The sequence below is a fragment of the Rhipicephalus sanguineus genome, chromosome 8, assembly GCF_013339695.2.
Source record: "Rhipicephalus sanguineus isolate Rsan-2018 chromosome 8, BIME_Rsan_1.4, whole genome shotgun sequence".
Taxonomy (NCBI): Eukaryota; Metazoa; Arthropoda; class Arachnida; order Ixodida; family Ixodidae; genus Rhipicephalus; species Rhipicephalus sanguineus.
In genome coordinates, this window is record NC_051183.1 from 70,983,106 (window position 1) to 71,007,949 (window position 24,844).

The window sequence follows — 24,844 nt, forward strand, 5'->3', positions numbered from 1 at the left end:
AGATAAGATCGAACATGAGGTCCCGGTCACCATTCCCGATTTTGATGAAATCAAAATCACGAGTGTTTGACCTTATATGGACACACCCTATTATTGGTGAAATCCAGTATGAGAAATCGTGCGCCATGAGTTCCACATTCCTAAAGGATACAATGATAGTTTCAATACATTCGACATAGTCACCAAGAACACTAGACGCAACTGATGCCAGCTGAACAACGTATAAATATTTTGAAACCTGGCAGCCTCTGCTACCTCTTGTACTACCCTTCGAATGGTTCAGCACCTGACTGTTATAAATGACCAACGTGAAGGCATCGCACATTTCGTAGACAGGTGGTAGTCTAAGGTGGATGGAGGAATCGGATTATAAGTCCACGCAGGCAGCAAAAGCAGCAGTACATCGACAGTAGTAGATCCGGTAGTGGTCCTCAGAGTGGTGACCAGAAGCACAGCGGAATGGAGTTCTTACATGGAGTGAAGACTGAAGAGCACGCTGCAGTGGTTGGCTTCCCTGCACGACGAATTGCAGAGGAGGCAAGGAAGTGATAAAGGAACGTGAAGCCGAATCTTCAAGGGTGAAGGTACACTGTGGCTGCAGGGACATCAGGAGTAGTAGCTATCTCAAAGGCATGTGCTGGACGCGGAAGGCCATTTCCATCGTACAGCGAGTGCAACAGGTCCGATCGAAGGTTCAGAAGCTGTAACGATAGGAAAGATATCATGTTTAGACGTCGCGCAGACACATGAGGTGCATACAGGAACATGAGACTGCTGAATTACCACTTATCCTGGGCGCATATGCCTACATAGCTAATTTTAGCCTTTGGCAGCTATTGGAACCTACGCAGTTCATTAACAGCAAAATTCGAGGAGTCTGCCTTGGTAAACATATTGTAACGTATGGAATTGCACAGCGCGGAACAGCACATACACTTGAAGCAGAAACGGACAGCGCTGTCTAAACTATCCAGTCTTTCCGTTTTGTTAGAAACATTTGGCTCCAGATGTACTGCTGCGCTCGATAGTCAGATTTTGCGAAGTAGTGATAGATATTTCGTATCTACACACAAAACACTGAGCGCAACCATATCGGTGTAGAACACCGTCTTAAAGGACCCCTGACACCGAATTTGGAAACTCGAGATGCCTGTGTTGTTTGATAGTCCTGCATGCGGGGGCACTTCTGACCGATTATGAGTGACGAGCGTTGCCTTTAAGATATTTTAATTTGGTTTTAAAGTAAGCCTGAGTGCTCATCTGAATTTTGAACTCCTATCAACATAACCACTAGTATGACGTAGACGTAGGCCCCTTGTGACGTTGCAGAGGTAAAGCAAGTGTTGTCGACGTCACAGACAGAAGTATGCGCGGTGCATGCACTGTGGTATATTGCGAAGCATGTTCGCTCTCCCACCTTCTCCTTCGGTACGTATCGGCAGGCAGCGTGAGCTCTCCGTGTGTGTGTTCTCCAACTGGCAGTTCAACAAGCGCATGGCTGACGTCACCCAATACTGAGCGCATGTCATCACGCGTGCCCCGAGGCGCGACCGCCGCGGCGCGGCGCTAGTTTCTTATCCTCTTTCGGCGCGCGTTTTGAACCTACACTAAAAATGACCATAATTAACGCTGCTAGGAAAAATTAGACATCACGTTGGAGGATTTACGGTGTCATTCCGTGATTACAAGACATAGACCTACTTATCACAACATAAATGTCACAAACAAGAAATCGGCTGTCAGGGGCCCTTTAACAATCAGACCTGCACGGAGAGCTCGTGTGTGCACGACTTTGTCATCCCGCAATGCAGCGGAATCGCTGGTGAACGGAATGAAAGCCGCTAAAAGCACCGAAATGGAAGTGCACGAACACGGATACACGTGTTAGCCGGTAGTGTTCTAGAAACCCATGGACGCCTTTGCGCTAACACACAGGTATCTCTCCCCATCTGTTCTTCGCGCTGCGGTCCAACTCAGCTTGCCCATATCGCTAACCCATAGGCGTCAGTTTTCCCGTAATTTACAAAATACCCGTCAATTGTCTCTAACATGATCTGATAAGAAAGTAATCGAATCGATAATCGGCCACAACTTTGCGGAATGGTGCATGAATGTTAACCCTCGCCTGCGCCTAATGACATCCAACCATAAAACTCGTGAAAACAGTCACAAGAATAAAAATGCACTTACGCGAGTATGCGCAGGTCGTCGAGCAAAGGGGCGCTCAAGAATGCAGTCGTTGCGAACAGGGAAACTCATCAGCCCGCTCAGGACGTTTAACGGAGGACGTGATCTGTCGGGGGGCAAGCCCCAGACGACGAACATGAAGGACCCGCGGTATTGTTCCTTGCTTGCGCCAGATCCGATGGTTGGTGGGCTATAAGGGAAAGCAAGCCACCTCTTAATGGTGTAGATAGGTCAAAGTGGAGTGCTCTCTCCGATGGTTGGTGGGCTATAAGGGAAAGCAAGCCACCTCTTAATGGTGTAGATAGGTCAGAGTGGAGTGCTCTCTAGAGGATACAGAAAGACGTTTCGCATTGTAAGTTGTTTACGCTACTGCTTCAGATTACCGCGGCGTGCCACTACAAATACGACACCTAGAGGTATTGCTGGCTATATTGCAACCGTACGAGCCCATATTACGTCGCTATGGCTCGAAGACTTATTACTCAGCCTTAAATTGGGGCATGTGAATGCTTGAGTGCTATCCTTATTGGATGTATATACACTTACGCCCATCACTGCCAAGCGAAGATCCATCAGAAGGACGCTGAGGGTGGTAGCAGAGAGAAGATGAGACAGACTTTCTGATGAGGGACGGTCGACTGCAGACGCTATATTTTTCGGAGGAAGGGTGGTATCACGTACGTAAATGACCTGCGAAATCGGTGCTGTCAGGCGAAAACAGGAATAAAGTAATGTCATTTTCACATGTTTTTGGAATGCGGAGATTTAAAATTTGGGATTGGTTTTAAGGATGTTGCTCTCTACATATACTGAACAATCTTTTCGGTTAGCTCAGTCGTCAAGTAAAATGTTTTATTTATCTGTTTAAATCCTGTTTCAATCGAGCAGCTGAAATCTGCAACACAAATAGCGCCCTTAGAGTGACAGAGATGGAAGAAGCCACAAAAGGCACTATTTGGCCCAATATGCAAAAGCTCGTTGAAGGTATACAAGTTTGAAAAACAAATTTGTGGTGCTTTTGTATGCGCAGAAGCAATCGCATGGGCTTGAAAGTTTAGCTAGTAGATTAAACAAAGCTATCATTTTCTGCCCCTACGAATTGAGTCGCATTTGGGGAGTTGAAAAGGTACTGGCATGGAAATTCAGGTGCGATTAAAAAGGCGTTCCGTAGCAGTAGCTGTAAAACAGCCTCGTATTTCCTCCAGTCGCCTTTAAATCGGACAACGTTACCGGTACTTGAATACAAGATTGTCAAAACATTAGAAGGGTATGAGTACTCATGTTTCTCTACATTGTTTTGACCAGGGATGCACCTTTGGAGATACGATATATAGTTTCACATAAGACATCTGGTTGCTAGAGAGGTTCGTGAGATGAAACATAGATACGATCGATGTGCAAGCATGCGTTCAGTGGTGCGGCATGAAAAGAAAATTTCTTGAAGTACGTCTTGACATAGTAAAATATTGTACATCTGATCACCTTTTACATCTTTTTGAACATTTTTAAACTTTTGTAAGTGCTGAATACTGCAGTCAATTATGCGAGATTACGTCGCTGTTGGCCACACCATAGCCGATGAGTGCTTTTTAATGTAGTTACGAGAAGGCGATGTGCTGTGTGTTCCTTCTATGTCAACTCTAACGTGTTGAAACCGTCCAGAGAGCTCAGGTAATGAACTAGGTGGTGAAGCGACGTACCTTTGACTTGGCGCGCTGGCAAAGGTGCGTACCCAGGTGCGGCAATCAGGCTGCGTGGAAATGCCAGACTTAGTGCTCAGCCACGAGGCGTTAGAGGTGCGGATGCCGGGAAAGCCTAGGCTGGACAGCTTCTTGAATAGGTCATGGCGACAGGACATGGGAATATTGGGCCTGGTTCGTCCTGTGGACATGTCGCAGTTTAGGGTGGTTATTGACGCAGGTTTGGTGACGTGTTCCAGCTGTAGCGAAGACTCACTTTTAAGGATTGCCAACAGCTCGTCATTCGTTGTCGGAGGCTCGGCGACTACTCCAGCTGCTATCTGCGAAAAGCAGAGAGACTATAAACGTGAAGGTGTCTCGGCGACCATGACCAAAACGGAAATTTGGCGATGACATGATATGGCGAATCATTTCTCACGCCGATTACCTTAATTCTGGGCTGGTGGGTGGTGGTGCGTTGGCCTCGCAAGGAACACTTTATTGTCGGATGGATGGGTCTGTCGTAGCAGCAGTCCGGATGGAGGTTGTACCTTCATGTCTGATGAAATTCAAATGGTCACAGCTTAGGTTGTTAAGTTGGCCGTACAGATGGTGGGAGCCGTACATCTTGATTACAGACCGGATTGTCGCACTGGGCTCCGAAACCCTGGATGGACAGTGACCTTGAGGACGAGATAGCGGGAAGGAACGCGTTTCAAAATGACTTTTACAAGCTGGGTATCCTGGCAGCCGCCCGTATTTCCGGCGCCGTAGGGCGCTCGACATTGTCGGGCGAATCACCCTCGATAATTGTAGAATCGGGCGGTCTCAACAGGCAGTTATCAGGGCTCACGGCTCGGACTGTTACAGGAGGCGCGTTGGTGGACGACGATTCAGGCAAAGTTCAAAGGAACTGAGACGTGCTGTGATATCCCGGATTCAGTTTTCAAGCTTTGGTTGTATCCAGCAGTGAGACAGCTTGGCTTGCTAGACAGTGATGGCTGTAAGTCTTCGATCACCCGTTCAACCACCTTGGCAAGTTCCATTGAAGGTCACAAGAGCTGAACCTGCAGAAAGGCCTCAACTTATGGAGGTACTCGTTGAGGCCATAGCACTTGCAGGAAGAAATGCTGTACCGAGGTCTTGCTTGTTAGAGCACTCGTGTGGCGTTTGAACTGCGAAGGCTTACACTCTGCGCGTTATTCGGGCCTTCTGATCTTCCTTGAGTAGCAGGCGCCGGTGAGTTCAGTCTTCAGCTGCTGGCGAAGGCTGGCTGGTGGTGGGTTCATGAGCACACCCCGAACAATTCTGGCTTGGCGCGTGTTCAGGTGGGTGACGACGTAATCATGGTGCGCTTGGTCTTCGGTCATGTGTGGCAAAAGAACTGCACCTCGACTTACGCGGAACCTGCCTAAGGCGAGTCCACCGAAGACTTCAGAAGCTTGACGGCGACACGACGGACGGTGTGTAGAGCAGTGCCCGGGAAGCTTGCTGCGGGGGTTCCGAATTTTCCCGCTGATCCAGTAGGCGCGGCCAGTTTTCAGTTGGCGTTTCACGATGGTGCTGCACCGAATCATCGAGTTCGTGGTGATGTTCCTGAACCTGCTGTCTCAGTTTCTCAGTGGTTTCTTGCAAGTCCCTGGCAATAGGTTGTGCATATCACCAGATGTGGGATGTTCCACGAACCGGAAAACTATTCCTTCGATAGCAAAAATGACAGCAGCTTGTTCCATTGGAAGCAACAGGTGACCATACCGACGCAACCCGCATCAGGGCAGCGAGTGTGCCTCCAAGCCAGGCAGCTCCATTTCTAACGTAAGAACAATCATTGCCGACTACGAACGAAACCGTTCTGCCCACAAGCCCACAGCTGATCCATGCACGATCTTCCTTAATGTCAGGATAATGGAAGACGAGGCTTGAAGGCCAAAAGTGGAGGGCAGTGCGACAATAGCAATGAAACACGTGCAGCGTGGACTGCAAGAGTAACACTATAACAAGAGTGAACATGAGTGAAACGATATGAATAGAAGTCCACCTGTGCTTGTACCCTGACTGGCCAGGACTCTAGGCTCCTAATAGATACCTAGGACGATTATTTGATGCAGAAAAAACTGAGCATTAAGACTGCCAAATGGCATTTCGCATCCGAGAAATCCGGCAAGGAGGCCTCCTCCGACGAAAACGCAAGAGAACGTAACAGTTAAACCCTGCCTATTGTCCGATAAAGCGTGTTAGCCAAGAAGCCGCATTACCACACGACTCTTGTGGTACTGGTGGCCACAGCAGGACTTGATGTAGATGGACGTTTGAGAAGACAAGCACCAGTTGGGTAGATACCCACGGAACACGTCCTGTACGCAACCTGGCTAAGGTATTGTGTTGCTTATGCTTTTACTGTAGCCACAACCCGCGGCCAAATTTGCATATGACTTCTGGTTCGTGAAGCCTGAATCTATCAGTGACGCTTCCGAATCAAAGTGCCCTTTCTGTTTCGTCACGGAGAAGACCCTACAAGGCAGCAACCGTGCCGAAGTTAATCTAGGAAGACTCGATGGCACAACAAAACTCGTAAGTGGCAATAGTGATTGAAAGCGCAAACCCCTTGTCAACCTTGTTGGTCGCTCGCCTTTAAATTAGATACATTGATGAAGCAGGTGGTAACGATCGCTTTTCCTGGGTTCCGTTCACAGTCGCCAGAGAAGCAGTTCGAGCGTTGTCCATTTTTTTGAGCGACTCAGAGCCTGGACGACACCGACAGTTTGTATAGCTTCGATGATACACAATTCGCTTATGCAGGAATTGTAGGAACCACATAATTACTGGAACATCAGAAAGCAAACAATCAAACAGCACAACTGCCCCTTCGCGCAGGCTACTGTCACCAACCTATACAATCAGGACACATACAGAAGCTACGTAGCAGTGTAAAGCGTAGAGGACAAAGAAGACATTTTGCCGTACTAGAGATTAGAACGGCACTGCGTACATCGATAGTCCCTCTAACAAACTATGCAGTGACGCGTTGTCTTAGACAAACAAAACGAAATACATGTAGTTAGTAAAACGCATAGAGGTACTAAGCAGGGACATTGTACAACAGGAAATAAAAACAAGTTAACGCACTACTCAGTATTTCAGAGCATTCTTTCTCTTTCATTAATTGAAGCTGCACTAATAGGCACGTGAAATAATGCATAGCCCTTTTGTAGACGGGCTGCTGTAAGCGAAACACTTTGTGAAACAATACAATAGCTGCATTTCCATTAACTAAACGCAAGGTGCGCAAGCAAACTATACATAACACTGCTGGGGAAAAACCTTCAGAAAAGTAATATAGGAAAACGTTATCAAGAGATCTTAGTACATACGGAGAGTACCTGTCAAATCGAGCCCCAGAAACAGCGCCCAGGTATCACTCCTCAATCAGCAATCTATACGCACTCTAGAAGCTCACAGAGGTCGCCAGGAAATTAAAAGACTTGAATCGACTTGTGCACTCCATGTCGCTTTGTATTCTAAGCAGTGGCCGTGCATACGGTCTCCGCAAGAGCATATAAAGTGACATGCAATGCAACATAAGGTAACATTACTTGCGCCATAATGAAGCGTATTCCCGCCAGTCTGCATGTTTTGTTGGTTATGATCATGACCCGCCCCCACAAACCCCTCCAGTCACACCATGCACGTTTTGGCATGTTGATGCTCTTGCACGTTTAACTGACAACGGCAGAGTAAAGCACGCAGATGATTGTAGAGTTGGAAATTATATACCATGAAAGACCCAATGAAAAACTGAACAAGCAGCCAGCAGTAAGATTTTGGAACATCCGAATAAAGGAACGGTTCAACCATCAACGTTTTAGGATATGACAATGCTATGGACGATCTACAACTCTCACGTGAGACTCAAACCAATTCCGATGAAGTAAATAATTGACGTAACGTTTGACGACGATGCAGCTGTTCAGTGTACAAACGAGAACCGGTCCCCAAATCTGAATGACAAATTGAAACTTAGGCATATCGCTACGAAGGAGTGCGTCTGCGCCATCACCTCGTGACCGAACAAGAGCGGCATGGAGTTCACTTGTTGATCTTTAAAAGGGAGCAGTGACTGAACGAGATATGGTGTAACACACACACACACACACACACGAGAAGAAGCCGACACATACATGAAAGAAGGAAGAAACGACTCAACAGGACCGCCGATGCATTCACATTTAGCGTGTTTTGACAACCGGCGTTTATATGCGGACATACCAGTCTGCCACGTGTAACGATGACTCGCTTATACGAAGTTAGAAACCTCCTTTGAAAGCAGCATTACAATTGGCGAGTGCATATGATGCTTCACTGATGCAGTCCCTTCATTTGTTGATATGGAAAGATTCGACGATTTTTCTGCTTAAATGATCCCTACGAGTTTGAAGTATTGTTTTAGTGAAAAGAGTGGCATGCAACCACACTTCTAACAATGCGAATTAATATGTGAATGAACGCTTGTGAGCGACCAATCACGTTCGAAAAGTACACTCAAAAACGCATCGGCCAGCTTGGCCGGTGCAAAGTGCTCTACGAATGAAACGCGATGCGCGGAGCGCCTAGCTGGTAGCGGTTCGGCGTGCGTGAGAGCTCTTGTCACATCCGGTATACAGCCGTTCAATATGTGGTTCTTTGTGGCACCGGCGGAGTGCTGCTTGCCATGGCTTCAGTACACCACGCACATGTACCATGCCGTGGGAAACGGCTGGAGCTTGCGGGCGTGCGCTAAGAATTCAGCACTACACCGGATCCGCCCGGAACCACAGACTGAACGACCATTTTCCTGATGCAGTCACCGTGCGCCCGAACGCTCACGCCCTCACCGCCAGCAGCCACGCTGTCAGAGTCTCGCGTTTTGAATCACCGAGCAGTGGACATCTTTCCACGTGACGGAGGCAGATGGTACGTAACGGCAGTTGTACACTGTAATCATCGATGCGTTCGTAATCGTGTACCCAAACAGAATATGGATCGAGATTTTGTTATCTAGCCTCAGAAAAAAATTAAGCCGTACCTTAAATTGACATTCTTTAAATTATGCGCCATTTCCCGGGCATAAGCTATCGAGACGCATTCGGTTCCTCGGCATCAGTTTACTCCTCAGGCTCAACGTCGGAGTGCCGGTGCGTACATCACTAGCGAACTTCTCCGCTGGACTGCGCAGAATGTACTCCTCGTAACCAGCGCTTATCAGTCTAATGACCTGATCGCTGAAAAATTTGGCTAATATTTTCGAGACCTGACGGCGACAAGGCGGCGCGCAGGCAAAAAGTAGGTCATGCCCTTTTATGGAGTCTTATCGCGGACTACAAGACAGCATAAATGGATTTGGCAGTAACACGTGAATAAGAGCATGCTTGCGGGGCGCACAATCGGCGGTCGGCAAGGCCCCGCAACTGCTCTTCCGTGTACTGAAATACCTTGAAAAATAGCATAGCCTACTCTTGCCGGCGCTCGGCTTGTCGAAGTAGTCTGCAGAAAAATAGCTAAATTTTAAACGTCATGATCGTTAGATTGATCAGTGCTGGTTACGAGGAGCATGTTAAGCGCAGAAATGGTTGGCGATGTGCGTGCCGAAAGTGATACCGAACAAGTGGAAACGAATGCATCTCAGAAGCAATTACGCGCAGAAAAAGCATAATCGAAAGAATGCGGGTACACAGCATTTTTTTCTGCGCCAGACACTTTTGTAAGTGCCTGCCAGGCTAGATTCCAAAATATCAACCAAGAATATGCGGTCTGGGCTAAATATTACGCATGCATCCAAGTTTACAGTGGAGAACTCGCGTTGTGCACTCTTTGCCCGCCATCTGCAAAGATGTACAGTGCCGTCCACTCTTAGGGTGAACACGGCTCAGTGTGGCAGCGCTCTATGGAGCGCCAGATGATCCGGCGTGGCCGCACATTGAATTCAAGTGGCAGGGGCGCACACGAGCGCGCCGCTCTTGCTGTACTGCAGCTAAGCAAGAGCGACGCCTCAATACAACGGAGCCACGCGCTGGGGCGATGTGGAAGACTACGCACAGTAGCCCTCGTGCACTCCCGCGCGTCCCCGGGCGCATGCGCTTCTATGCGCGGCCGCACTGGCGCTCCGCTGAACGCGGCCATGCTGCGCCGTGTTCACCCTAAGAGTGGGCGCCACTGTACAATGTTCGGCGATTGCAATGCCATGCTCTGACCGGTTGGCTGGTGGCGGTGAAAGTGAGGGCAAGTGCGTTCTCGAAAGACCGCCAATGCACCATGTAAAGGGTCAGTCTGTTCGTGGTTCTCGGTGGATCCGGCGGTGTGCTGCAATCGTTAACGCACGCCTGCTAGCTCCTGCCACTTCGCGTAGCACGGCACATAAGCTGCAGTGTTTTGAAACCATGGCATACAGCGCTCCAGCGTTTCCACCATGAAGCAGACTTAAAGACCGTCTACTGGATGCAGTCCCCCGATGTCACAAGAGCTCTCACCCACACAGTCAGTCTAACTACCTGAAGCCACGCACTCGGAGCTTCACGTTTCCAGCGCAGAGCACTAAGTCGGCCAAAGTGGCTGGTGCGTCAACACTTTTGGAAAACAAGAAGTCACCGAGAAAGATGCAAACACTAAAGAGCAGTGCTATCAATGCAGTTGCATGCCGCTTTTTCCTCAAACATACTTTCAAATAAAACGGATCAGCTGACCAGAAAAATCATCGAAACTTCCGGTATGAATAAACGGCAAGAGAATTGACCCAGCCACGCATCATTTGTACTAGGCGATTGTAAAGTTTCTTTTTTGGAAGATTAACCTGAAAGATTCTAACATGTGAAATTCCTGGTCCCACGTGGTGCGCTGGTTTGTTATATTAACGGTCTGCTTGGAAAATAAGCCGATTTCGAGTGCAGTGATTGTCCTGTTGAATCATTTCTTTGTCTTGTCTACCTCTTTCACACGTTAAGATGAACTGCCACTGGCTAGACCTACTGAACACACAAACACACTTTACTCAACACAGAAAGCGAAAGAGGGGTCGGTCTGTCGAGATCTTTGAGACAAGGTAAAGCCCTTGCCAAGTTTGACGCGAAAAAGCATCAATACACCAAAACCCTGCTCAATGTGAATGGATGCCTCAATCATCACCAACAAGAACATGCAGATCGGTCGAGGAATTTCAGCACAACCTCTGGGTGTGTGCAGATAAGATCGAACACGACGTCGCGATCACCATTCCCGACTTCGACGAAATCAAAATCGGGAGAGTTTGATCTTATGACTACGACGGAGAAATTCGCTATGAAGAAGAAATCGTGCGCGATGAGTTACACATTCCGAAATGATACAATGATATTTTCATTATATAAAATTTTCAAACGTGGCAGATTCTGCTACTTCTACTAGCACTGGAAGACGTCGCACATATAGACAGGTGGTTGTCCTAGGTGGATTGAAAGAATCGCATTATAAGTCCCACACAGGCAGAAACAGCAGCAGTCCATCGACAAATGTCGATAGGCTAGTGGTCCTAAGAGTTGACCGGAAGCACAGCGGAACAGAGTTCTTACATGGAGTGAAGACGGGAGGGCACGCGGCAGTGAGTGGCTTCCCTGTGCGATGAATACCAGAGGAGGCGAGCAAGTGATAAAGGAACGTGAAGCCCGATATTTCAGGGTAAATGTGCAATGCGGCTGCAGGGATATCTGGAGTAGCACCTTTCTCAAAGGCATGTGCTGGACGTGTAAGGCCATCCTCCATCGAACACCGAGTGCACCCGGCGCGATCGAAGGTTCAGAAGCTGCAACGATAGCAAAGATTTCATGCTTAGACGTCGCGCCGACACAAGGTTCATACAGCAACGTAAGACAGCGGAATTACCACATATGCTGGGAGCATATTCCTATGTCGCTAATTGTAGGCTTTGGCAGCTGTTGTGACCTACGCAGTTCATTAGCAGGAAAAGTAGAGGAGTCTTCTATCTAGAAGTCTGCCTTGTAAATATTTGTTACGTATAGAAATGCACTGCGCGCAATACAGGACAAAGCACTTGAAGAAGCACACGCGGACCGCGTTGTATACAGCGTTTTGAATCCGTTACGTTATGAATCTAAGGCCAACTAGCCAAGCTTTACCGTTATGCTGTAAACATTTGGCTCCAGATGTACTTATGTGCTCGATATTCAGCTGTTGCGAAGTAGTAAAGACATTTCGTATTAGAAGTTGTGTTACGTGCTACACACAAAACAATTAGCGCAACCATGTCGGTGTACGCACACCGCCTTATGGCTCATTCACACTGGGGAATCCGCCCGCCACAGCGACCGGAATTCGCGCGCCGCCGGAATTCCACTTTGTTCACACCACTTAGCAACCGCACCGCCGAAACTAGGGCGTCTAGTTGTCATCGTCCCTTCGCGCGAAGGAACGCTGGCGTTGACGCGCTCGGCGTTGTGTACGCGTTGCGTTATGGCGAAGCGCATAAACAGGAGCAGGGTCGTTGAATTGCTGGGCTTGCTGGAAAGCAACTTACTGGCGATGTCTGGCGAGGAGAAACATGCATTCGCCGAACAAGAAACGACGCAAGCAGTTGTGGTTGGTTCGTCCTGATTTGCAAGATGCGAGAAGCTTGGTCGAGCCGAGATAATGCTACCCGTTTTGCGAGATCGCGATGATGTATTGCAAAGATGCTAATCGCGACAACACTTGGAAGTTGTCGAGAGCAACAGGATGATTACGAAAGACTTCGCTGTCCCTGCGGGCTTCGACGCCTGCGATATTACAAGCCCGCCGCCATTTTTCGAATGTTCGACTCGCGTTCCGATTGGTTCGCGGTGAGGGAATCCGGCGGCAGCTGCCGCAAAAATCGGTCCAGGACCGATCGGCGCGGAAAGGAATTTTCCGGCGGATCTCGCTGCCGCCGAAGCGGATTCCGCGCGCTCTGGCCGCCGAATGTCTCAGTGTGAACGCGCCCTTAGCCATCAGACCTGCAGGAAGAGCGCGTGTCTGCACGATTTTGTCATCCCACAATGCAGCGGAATTGCTGCTGAACGGAATGACAGCCGCGAAAAGCACCGAAATAGAAGTGCACGAACACAGATACATGGGTTAGCGGGTAGTTTTATGCAAACGCACGGACGCGTTTCCGCTAACACACACACACACACATCTCTCGCAATCTTTTATTCGCGCTGCGGTCCCACCGTAAAGTTAAACCAATTGCCATATCGCTTACCCATTGGCGTTGGTGCTACCCCACATTACAAAATACCCGTCAATCGCCTTAAACATGATCTGATAATAAAGTATTCGAATAGACAATCTGCCACGATTTTGCGGAACGTTCCATGAACATTAACCCCCGCTAGTGCATATTGACATCCAACCATACAACTCGTGAAAACAGTCACAAGAATAAAAATGCGCTTATGTGAGCACGCGCAGATCGTCGAGAAACGGTGCGCTGAAGAATGCAGTCGGTGCTAACAGGGAGTCTCAACAGCGTGCTCAAGGATGGTGAACGGAGGACGTGATATGTCGGCGGGGAGGGCTAGCTGACGTAGATAAAGGACCCGCGGTATTGTTCCTTGCTTGCGCCAGAGCCGATGGTTGGATGGCTAGAAGAAAAAGCAAGCCACCTCTTAATGGTGTAGATAGGTCAATGTGGAGTGCGCTCTGGAGGACACATCAAAACGTTTCGCATTGTAAGTGGTCTACGCTACTGCTTAAGATCACCGCGGCATGTCACTACAAACACGGCATCTGGAGGTAATGATGGCCATGCTGCCAGCGTACGAGCCAAAATTACGTCGCCATGGTTAGAAGACGGATTACTCAGCCTTAAATTGGAGCATGTGAATGCTCGAACGCTATCCTTGTTGGATGTAGATGGACTTACGTCAGTCAATGCCGAGCGAAGATCCACCAGAAGGTCGCTGAGGGTGGTAGCAGAGAGAAGAGTACAGATGAGAGACGGTCGACTGCAGATTCCATATTTTTCGGGAAACGGGTGGTAGCACGTACCTAAAGGACCTGTGAAATTGTGCTGTGAGACTAACAGACCAAATCAATATTTTTTTATATTTTTCGAATGCGCAGATTTAGAATTCGGGAATAGTTTTAAGGATGTTTCTCTCTACATATATCAAACAAGCTTTTCAGTTAGTTCAGTTATGTCAAAATGTTTTAATTCTCTCTTTAAATCATGTTCCACTCGAGCAGCTGAAATATGTGCAACAAACATAGAACATAGCGCGCATTAGACTGATAGAGATTATATAAGGCACTACCTGGGCGAATATGGAAGAGCTCGTTAAACGTATACAAGTAGAAACACCCTTGACAGACAACCCTTTCTTCATATGAAAAATATATTTGTCGTATTTTTGTATGTGCACAAGCACTCGCATGGGTTTGAAACTTTAGCTGGTAGATAAAACACAAAGGTACCCTTTTATTCCCCTATAAAAGGAGTAGCATTTGGGGAATTTAAAATATACTGGCCTGGAATTTAAGGTGCGATTAAAAGGCTTCGTTATAAAGCACGGCCCCAATCGTGCCTTTCGTAGTAGGAGCTGTATATCAGCCTCGTTTTTCCTCCGGTCACATTAAGATCGGACAAATTTGCCGTTGCTCGAATATAAAATTACCAAAACATAAGCGCTCATTAGAAGAGAATGAGTACTCATGTTTCTCGACGTGGTTTTGACCACGGATGCACCTCTCACTTTGGCGATACCATATGTATTTTCAAATACGACATCTGGTTGCAAGAGAGAACCGAGAGATGAAAAAAAATACGATCTATGTGTAAGCATGCCTTCAGTGGTGCCGCATGAAAGCAAGATTTCTTGAACTTAGTCCTAACGTAGGAAAATATTGTTCATGTGTTCACCTTTTAAATCTTTTTGTAACCTTTTTAGTAGTGCTGAACCTTTTTGTAGTGCTTTTTGTAACCTTTTTTTGTAGTGCTGAATGCTGCTGTCAATTATGCGAGAACACGTGGGTGTTGGTCACGCCTGAGCTGATTTATGTGCTTTTTACTAACGTTAGTTACGAGAAGGCGCTGTGTTGTGCGTTCCTTCTATGTGAACTATGTTCAAACCGACCAGAGAGCCGAAGTAATGAAGTGGGTGGTGAATCGACGTACCTTTGACTTGGCTTGTTTGCAAAGGTGCGTGCCCAGGTGTGGCGATCACGCTGCATGGAACTGTCAGACGTAGTGGTCAGACACGAGGCGTTAGAGGCGCGGATGCGTGGATGGCCAAGGCTGTGGAGCTTTTTGAAGAGGTCATGGCAACATCTTGGAGTTTAGGGTGGTTATTGACGCAGGTTTTTAGACTTGTTGCAGCTGTAGCAAGACTCACTCTTAAGGATTGCCAACAGTTCGTCGTTCGTTGTCGGAGCCTTGGCGACCACGCCAGCTGTAATCTTCGAAGAGCAGCGAGACGATAAACGTAAAGGTGCCTCAGCGACCATGACCAAAACAGGAAAATGAGGCGATAACATGATATGGCGAATCGTTTCTCACGCCGATTACTTTAATTCTGGACTAGTGGATGGTCGTGCATTGGCGTCGCTAAGAACGTTTGGTCGCATGGATGGGTGGGTGGATCGTGGCAGCAGTCCGGATGGAGGTTGTGCCCGGATGTCTGATGAAAGTCAAATGAAGGTCACAGTGTAGGCTGTTAAGTTGGCAGTGCATGTGGTGGGAGCCGTACGTATTGATTTTAAACCGGATCGTCGCACTGAGCTCGGAAAACCTGGATGGACAGCAACGTTGAAGACGAGATTGTGGACAGCAGCAAATTTCACAACGGCGTCCACAAGCTGCGTATCCTGGCAGCTGTCCTTACTTCGGGTGGCGCAGGGTGGTCGACATTTTCGCGCGAATCGCCCCGACGATTGTAGAATCTGACGGTGACGTGGCTCCGAGTGTTACAGGGGGCGCGCTGGTGGACGATGATTCAGGCAAAGTTGAAAAGATGTGAGCTGTCGTGGGATATCCCGGATTCAGTTTTCAAGCTTTCGTTGTATCCAGCAGTGAGACAGCTTGGCTGGCTGGACAGTGATGACTCTCGATCACCTGTTCAACAATCTCGGAAAGTTCGTGTGGAGGTCGCAATAGCCGAGCCTGCAGAAAGGCCGGAACTGATTGAGGTAGTCGTTTAAGCCATAGCATTTGCAGGAAAAGATGCCGGACTGGCGTCTTGCTTGTTGGAGCACTCATGTGGCGTTAGAACTGCGAAGGCTTCTACTCCGTGTAATTCGGACCTTCCGGTCATTCTTGGTTGGCAGGCGGCGCAGGTTCGGTCTTCAGCTGCAGGCGAAGGCTGGCTGGTGGTGTGTTGGTGAGCACATCCCGGACCTTTGGGCTTTGCGGTTGTTCAGGTGGGCGTCGACGTAACCATGGTGCGCTTGGTCTTCGGTGATGCATGACAGAACTGCATCGCGACTCGCCCGAAACCCGTCTCAGGCGAGTCCACCCAAGATTGCAGAAGCTTGACGGCGACACGACCGATGGCATGTTGAGCAGCGCCCATTGATGCGTACTTCGGGGATTCAGACTTCAGCGGACGCAGTAGGCACGGCCAGTTTTCTGTTCCATGACGCTGCTGCACCGAAGTTCGCGCTGGTCCTACAGAAGCTGCTGCCTCCGTTGCGGAGGGGTTTCCTGGTAGTCCCTGGTAATGGGTTGTGGCTATCACCAGATGTTGGACGATCCGCAAACCGAGAAGCGAATCCCACGCTAGCAAAAATGACAGCAGCTTGTTTCATTGGAAGCAACAGGTGACCATACCGACGCTACGCACATCGATGCAGTGAGTGTGCCTCCAAGCCAGGCAGCTGCGTTTCCATCTCCGTCAACGCGTCATAGGCGCTGTTCTTTATCGGCAGCGCAGCGATGCAGGCAGGCAGCCGTGCCTAGGCCGGGCGGACGATGATGAGGCTGCGTAGAAATCTTGCCGAGAGCGTGTAGCAATAGTAATTTGCGAGAGCCAGAATTGATGGCTCGTAAGCTGGAAAAAAAAATGAGTGATCCGTTAAATATGGGAAGATGCGGAGTACCTGCTTTACCGGTATACACAAGGCACTCGGGGCAGGTAGGCGTTTCATTCCCAGATATCATTCCCAGATAAACAGCCCAAGCATAAATCGCAGCTATTTGTGGAAGAGGAGACCATAAGCACGTACTGGGAAGCACCGGGAAGTACTCGTTACATGAGCACTTTTTGGTGGCGCTGCGAAACTGCAATGGCTGGCAATATTCCGTGAACCTGCCAGTTTTACGCCGCTCCACAGCAATGGCTCTTTCGGTGGTCCTTGAGGAATCGCCGACGATAAATGTTGTCCGTGGTTCCTGGTTCGTAGTTCCCGGTTCAGGTGACTCGGCCACATTGCAAAGCTGCACCGACAAGTGTGTTACTGAGTGCAAATGATTAAAAGATAGAATCCTATGTGCCAAAATTACGACATGATGACTTGAAATCTTAGTCTTTTGGGCTACAGAATAAACCTGACCAAGAGATGCACCTAAATTTAGAACTTGAGAGAAATCTGCTTCGCTCCCACTTAAATGACGCCATTGCTTTGTGCTTATCTGTGAACGCCATAGCCGACAAACCACTGGGCTGAGACATGTTATATTCTTATTATCCATGAAATCTATGTGTGAAACCAATGCGACATTTCCTTAATTTTTGTGTTACTCGGGACCCTTTTCCCCCTCTCAGCCACAGTATCGTACGAAGTGCGAGATTCTCACAGGAGGCAACACGAAGAGGATGTTATCCAGGAAGAATGTCTGCGCCAGTAAGCAAGTGCGACGTGGGTGGACGGACGTCAACGCTAGTGGTGCGAATACTGCAGGCAGTTTCGGGTTGCACCAGATGCGTACGTTGAGAACCTGAAAGGACACGCGAGGCAGACGTTAGCCATGAAGACTCGTAGTGCACTTTCACTCGAGCAAGTGCAAGATGTCGGCCCACGAAAGGCCATGAAGCAGGAAATATAGGACGGACCTTGCTTGAACAAGGTTTGAAGAACGGGAGAGAGGACTGGAACACCGGATCTTGGACGAGTGGGGCCCATGCAGGAGCTACGTGGCAGCTACCTTATGGTCAGCACACCAGTAAGGTCATAGGTATCTGAAACACCTTATGGAGATATCGTGAAATAAGGAACGTAAGAACAATCAATGCTGACTACGAACCAATCCGGTCTGCCCACAAGGCCACAGGTGATCCATGCACGATCTCCCTTAATGTCAGGATTACAGAAGACGAGACTTGAAGGCCAAAGGTGGAGGGCAAGTGATCATCGCAATAGAACACGCCCGCCATCGAAGGACACGGACTGCAAGAGTAATACTATAACAAGACTGGACATGAGTGAAACAATATGAATAGAAGCGCACGTGCTCTTGTGCCTTGGCATGGCCAGGACGCACTGGGCTCCTAATTGATACCTATTACAATTTTTAATGCAGGAAAAACTCAGCATTAAGACTCCTAAATGCCGTTTCGCAACCGCGAAAGCTGGCAGGGAGTGCAACGACATTCAGAATGGAGTCTCCTCCGACGAAAACGCAAGGGAACTTCTAACAGTTAAACCCTGCCTATTGTCTGCTAAATCCTGCCTAGTGTTAGCTAAGAGCCCGCATTACCACACGACTCGTGTGGTGACTGTGGCTACAGCAGGACTTAATGTAGATGGACGTTTGAGAAGACAAGCACCAATTGGGTACATACCCACCGAACGTTGGCCTTTACAGAATGGCGCCTAGCTCCACAAGACGTCCTGTACGCAACCTGCCTAAGGTATAACTATTGTGTGTGTGGTGTTGCTTGTCCTTTTACTGTAGCCACAACCTGCTGCTAAATTCGCACAAGACTTCAGGTTCATGAAACCTGAAGCTATATGCGACGCTTGCTGATCCAGTCCCCTTTCGGTTTCGTCACGGAGAAGACCCGACAAGGCAGCAACCGTGCCGAAGTTAATCTAGAAAGACTCGATTGCACAAAAAGCTCGCAAGTGGCAGTAGTCATTGAAAGCGCACAATCTTTCTAAACCTGGTTGGTCGCTCACCTTAAAGTTAGATACCGTTGATGAAGCAGGTGGTAACGATGGCTCTTCCGGGATTCCGTTCAGAATTGCCAAGGAAGCAGTTCGATCGTTGTCCATGGTTTTTTTTTTCTTGAGCGGCTCATAGCCTCGACGACACCGACAGTTCGTATAGCTGGAATGATACACAAGTCACTTATGCAGTGAAAGTAACCAAATACTAGCACCTGACGTAATCACAACGCGATTACAAGATAACCGGATATTGCGGACCGACTGAGGATTACTTCCACCACCTGGAGCTCAGTCAACGCGCACTAAAGTCTAAGTACACTGGTAATGCATTTTACGTACATCGAAGTGCGGCATCCGTGTCCGGGAATCGAAGCCGTGTGCTCTAGCTTAGAAGCGCGTCACTTTAGCCGCTACCCGCTTAGCTACTAAGCCGCTAAGCTACAGCACAGTGGGTACGAGCCGTCAAGATACACAGCATACGTACATAGCTCGTATAGTGCTTATACTTACCAGTGTTACCGCACGGTAGACTTCTTGCACGAGCCCGGAAGAACGCCGAATTGAATTGCGCCAGGAGCTAAAGTGGAAAGGGTGAAACGAGACGTTACTGGCTACTCCTGACAGTTCAAAAGGTAAGAGCACTACTTTCAAACTTACAAGTTCCAGTGAAGGATGGTGTTGGGGAGACGTCATGCGCAATAGCGCAGTACGCCTGCGCTACTGAGCATGACTTGTGCCGCTCTTCATTCATATCATTCGCTAAGCGGATGAGATGATGAAGAACGCCGAATGGTGCGATCTGAAACAGATGGGTCACTCGTTAAAAGGCCGAAGCGGACATTGAAAAACTACTCTTGGTGAGCGCCTATCGTTCCGAGATCTTACCAGGTCAGGTATTTTGACCAGGGCGGTAAGCACGTGTGTAAGAGAAAACAAAGGAGAGCAAGTGTTAACATCGCAATGATACACAGAAGCTCAAAAGACGCGGATTAATACCATGCGTCACATTGACACTTCGGATCTTGATCGGGCCAGATGCGAATCGATTATTTTGATCGAGATTGCATCCTTTACGGAAGTAGCACAGGGGAGCCAAAAGACTAAATTTGATGGGGCATAATAGCAATGAGCAGTGCGCCGCGTGACACCGACAATAACGGACTGCGATATGAGTCGACTAGAAATCGGAAGAAAACAGAAAACCAACCTCTGTCATTGGCGGAAGCATGGGCACGATGCGTAGCCGTAGTGATTGAAGTCGACGCGAGACCTGAAATTGCTGAAACAACCGCCGAAACCACAATCCGCACCAGAATACAAATTGGCACGAAATTGTGGCAGGTAGCGCCATGGCATACCGGATGAGTCTTCCTCCGTGACAGAACACTAACCAGCTACCTGCCTGCCTAGTGTCAGCTAAAACTGAAGCTATTACGCGCTTGTTCCGTCACGGCAGAAGACCCAGGCGCTCACCAGGCTTGTTAATGGGCTCACTTGACCATGTGTTCGATGCCGATGTTGAAGCTCGTAGTAACCACAACCCTTGCGGTGGTCCTCGAGGGATGGTAGTCGATTGAGGTCTTTGTGCGTGGTTCCTTGTCTGCAACTGCTGACTGGCAGCACGGACACTGAGTGAAGCTGCAACGAAACGCGAGGCAATTTCACGTAAGATAATGGGAACGCATTCACAAGACATGAGGTTGCGGGCACTCTTGCCTAAACGAACAGCAAATGTCCGCCCATTTACTAGCTCAATAGTGGCCGGTTCGGGAACGAGAGCGGAGGTTCAAATACGGAGGCACAAGAGACTGGGCTGTTCAAGCACTGTTTTTTTTATTGGTTAACGTGTTCGCGGGCTCACTACTTTTCACACTAAACTTTCCGTTAGCCTATGAACTTGTCAGAAAAAGCGCTAACCCAAGATGCAGGCACCGAAATTACTGGAGAAAAATTACCAGAAAGAGTTCGTGAAAGGACTAACTCAAACTGACTTTGCAGAGCTCGATGAAAGTAAGAATGATTGTTACGTGGCAAGCCTTGTTGGTACGGGAACAGTGAACTGCAATTTCCCAACAATAGGTGTACAACTGTTCGGTTTGCATGAGCCGTTCGCACTGCCATATCCTCTCGCAAGAAGGCGGAACTAGAGATGTGATCAAGCACGGCATTGCCCTTCCGCACTTATTAATGGAATTGTTTATTGCAATATTCCTTACCTTGTTAGTACGGTCACTAACAAGTGAGCGACAATTACCGAATGACTGTTCGCTTGTTCTTTAACTGACCACGATTGCAGACAAAAAGAACACTGCTAGAAGAATCATATGTACTACATATTACCGGTAGCCGTGTCTGCTTACAAACACGATGCGTTGCAGTCGTAGATATGTAATTAACTTGCCAATGTATAATCATTGCTTGATATACAAAGCTGTAGACCAGCGCTAATTATCACCGAATCCAGTGCCAATTTCGCCCCGAGGTGTTCCTGGTTTAAAGAAATGAAAAAATTCCCGCGAAGTACGAAATCCAATGGTTACGTACTAGTGTGCCGCTACTCAAGCGCTTCCATGCGAATTCCGGCAGATAGAATTCGCTGACTGCTGCCCTGTACAGGGCTTCACGCTTCAGGATGGTCGCACATTCTTAAACGTGGTGTATTCTTTCGTGTTAGGTGGTAGGTGATTGCGATTTATAAGCAGGTAAAGATTTGAAGTGCAACTTCACGGCTCAATTTGCACACTGCTATCTCTTAGGAGGCAGGAGCCTGTCCAAGTTCAAAGCTCCGCTGAGCGCAGCATGAGACTTCGAGTAGGCAGATGCTGAGAACTAGCCCTCCTTACAGGTGACGAAGCCTATTGAGCCATTCTATATGGCGAAGCTGCGTACGATGCGCCGATCAACCAATGCAGCTGTGTACGCGAAAATCGCTCGGAAGCACTTGAGAAGCCGCGTGCCATTTCGCGTGTATTTAAGGTACACGTGTAGGTTGCAGGCATCGTTTTTTCCCGAAAAACTAAATCCAAATAAAACAAAGGGTTGATTTCGAAGTTATCTGGGGCAGCCCACAATTAAATCACATTGGCGATTCAAGGAGGAATGAAATGGTGGACCAATTACAAATAATACGAACTTATTAAAATACTGCTGGTAAGTACAGACAACTAGCATTATTTCTAGGATTTTTTTAAAAATACCTGATAAACTGAGAGGGTCAATCTAATTAAAAGTGAAACGCTAAAAGCGCTGTCCTTGACTAGTTAGTTACCTAATTCGGGGAATTACTGGAAATTCACAGCTCAATAACACGTACAGGTAAATATAACCGAGCACAATATGAGTTGGAACTTGTGGCTCGCGGTCAATGTGGCACCAGCAAGGCATGACATCACTGGTATTTATTAAAGCAATTTAAAATTTGCTGGTGTCACTGATGGCTTTGGGCACTGCAAATCAAGGCCGCCATGTTTCTACTCGTTGAGTCCGAGTGTACATCCCTACCGATACGTTCCATATATACAATTTTAACAATTCCGCATATTTCACGAAGATTATCACGGAAATACATGGCAAACATACCGATTCCGTAAGGAAAGAAATGGAACTATTGGAATAACGTGCAGAACGTTTCAGTAGGGATACAGAGGTATCAACCAATCAAACTAGTACATGCACATACACAAATTACGAAATCCTCTACGCAACCTTTACTGTAATTGGCACCTAAGGAGCAATAGACGTAGCGGTGAGCAGCCATGTATTTAGAGAAATAAACTGAAATTATTACACATTACTGCTAGTATATGTGTCCTTGAAGTATTACCGAACTGATTTCAGTATGATCCAGAGACTTATTGACCAAGTGTTTAAGACTCACAATTGCAACGTGGCTTAACACGGCCAGCGGAGGCAGAACGTTTACTAACTTGGCCTACGTGTATCTGTGTTAATACGGAGGCTGGAAAAGTCAGCAAGATTAACGGAATTCATTGCAACCTCAGGAGCTGAAAGCGGTAACAGTAGTACAAAGAAAGTAAATTAAAATGACAAATTTATGCAGCACACTAACCATTCTCGTCGCGTATGTTAAATTCTAGCGCTAGTCCGGCAGTTTTGAGTAAATGCGAGCTGTAAGAAACGAAGTACGTACTTCTATCACAGTGTGCCTACCAATTATCTACTTGTGTCGCGCCCCCTACGAAATGTTAATCACCTCCGGCACACACACGTCTCCCAACCAAGATTACTGGGAAGTCCCACAATGAGCTGAGTGAAGGGTACGTGGCCTGTTGAGGAGGGCTTCCCGAGGAGCGACAGTATGTCATGGGGCGTTTAATCAACAAAGATAGTACGGGCAACTAAGGACTCTAGAGCGTCACCGAAAGGGGTACAGGCATCGGTAAAAGCAAGCAGGAGATAATAAAACTTGCGCAAGGGTACACCGCAACGTTCAGCCATCATAAAAAAAGTAGAATGTTATGAGACAGTGGAATTGGTAATGCAAAAGGCATGATCCTATTACAATATTGTCATTGACTAGGGTATCTACTCTAGCAATAACTTACGGGGAATGTTGCTTGATTTCAGCACCTTAGTGGACACTATCCGTTCGTGACAAATAACGCTATTGATTTCATAATGCGCAAGGACTCAAGCATTCTACAGGACGCAGTACTAAGAAAGAAAAAAGCAGGGATAATAGCATTTTGAGGGAAAGATAAGATAAATAGCAAGAATAAAATCGCTAAACACGGGAATGCAGGATTTTGCTGAAGCAGTGCAGTGGTTTAGAGGAACAATAAAATGAAGACATATTATAAACGAAACCCCCAGAGGACAACAACTGTCGTCGCCCTTAAAATCTTATGCAAAGCACGAGGACAGAAAGTAAACCTCGTGAACAGATTTCAGTTTAGTGATTTCAGTCAATCATGTGATAGAGAAATGCGTGGAATATAACCAACCCCTATATATAACCTTCATAGATTACGAGAAGGCATTTGATTCGGTCGAGTATCAGCAGTTACGCAGGAACTACGGAATCTGAGCGTCGACGAACCATATATAAAAATACTGGAATAAATCTTATCTTAGATTTAGGTGCACGTTAAAGAACCCCAGGTGGTCAATAATTGCGGAGGCCCCTACTACGGCGTCCCTCATAAAGATATCGTGGTTTCGGAACGTGAAACCTCAACAATTATTATTATTGTTATTAACACTTATTATTAACACACACTGGTAGAGTGTTTGTTTATGTAAATTGCATTACCAAAAATGAAAGCTCGAAGCCTTTATATTCAACCTGGTTGAACGTTTTCTTCAAAGTGCATTGGTTTAAACCGCACTCGTCTTAAGCGTCTAGTCGTGTTTTGGATTCCTCAACTTGCTATATGACTGAAAAAAAATACACAGAGCAGGAGAAGCCATTTCTTGACTTGTACCCCGCGAAAATGCACACTGGGGTGTAGCTTTTCGCATGTGGCAGCAGCGCCAGAAGACGGCCTAGCGAGCAAAGCAAGCAATCCTGCGGCAAGAGCATCCGTAATTCTGAAGTGTCCACATGCAAATACACGTGGATACTTGCGAATTATTCATAAGCAGATGACAGAACATGTCCAAAATTAATTTAGGCAGAACTCTGTGCATGACACTCCAGCGTTAATGATGAAGCGTGTGTATGGGGTTGTTTTTCACATATTTCTGTTGTCCCCTAGCGTCCTACTTAAATAATAATTTAAGGGATTTTACTTGCCATAACCGCATTGTCATTACGGGGCAAGTCGCAGTGGGGAATTCTGTAATAGGTTTAAACACCCGGGGTTCTTGAACGTGCACCTAGATCTAAGTGAGCGGATGTTCTTGCATTTCGTCCCCGCTGGAATACGGCCGCC

General features: G+C 47.6%; 2 long non-coding RNA genes across 2 annotated transcripts in view; both read right to left on the minus strand.

Annotated features, from left to right (window-relative positions):
* Positions 1 to 381: 381 nt before the first annotated feature.
* LOC125759554 (uncharacterized) overlaps positions 382 to 24,844 on the minus strand; it is a 32,383-nt gene continuing 7,920 nt past the window's right edge. The window contains exons 2-3 of the long non-coding RNA XR_007417148.1: positions 11,591 to 11,673; positions 382 to 619 (exon numbers count right to left, since the gene is read on the minus strand). This is a non-coding gene — a long non-coding RNA (uncharacterized LOC125759554). The remainder of the gene's footprint in view (positions 620 to 11,590; positions 11,674 to 24,844) is intronic.
* LOC119402072 (uncharacterized) lies at positions 17,152 to 18,205 on the minus strand. The gene is made up of 3 exons (XR_005185624.2): positions 17,894 to 18,205; positions 17,638 to 17,778; positions 17,152 to 17,277 (listed from the first exon to the last, which is right to left on the minus strand). It is a non-coding gene; the product is annotated as an uncharacterized LOC119402072 (long non-coding RNA).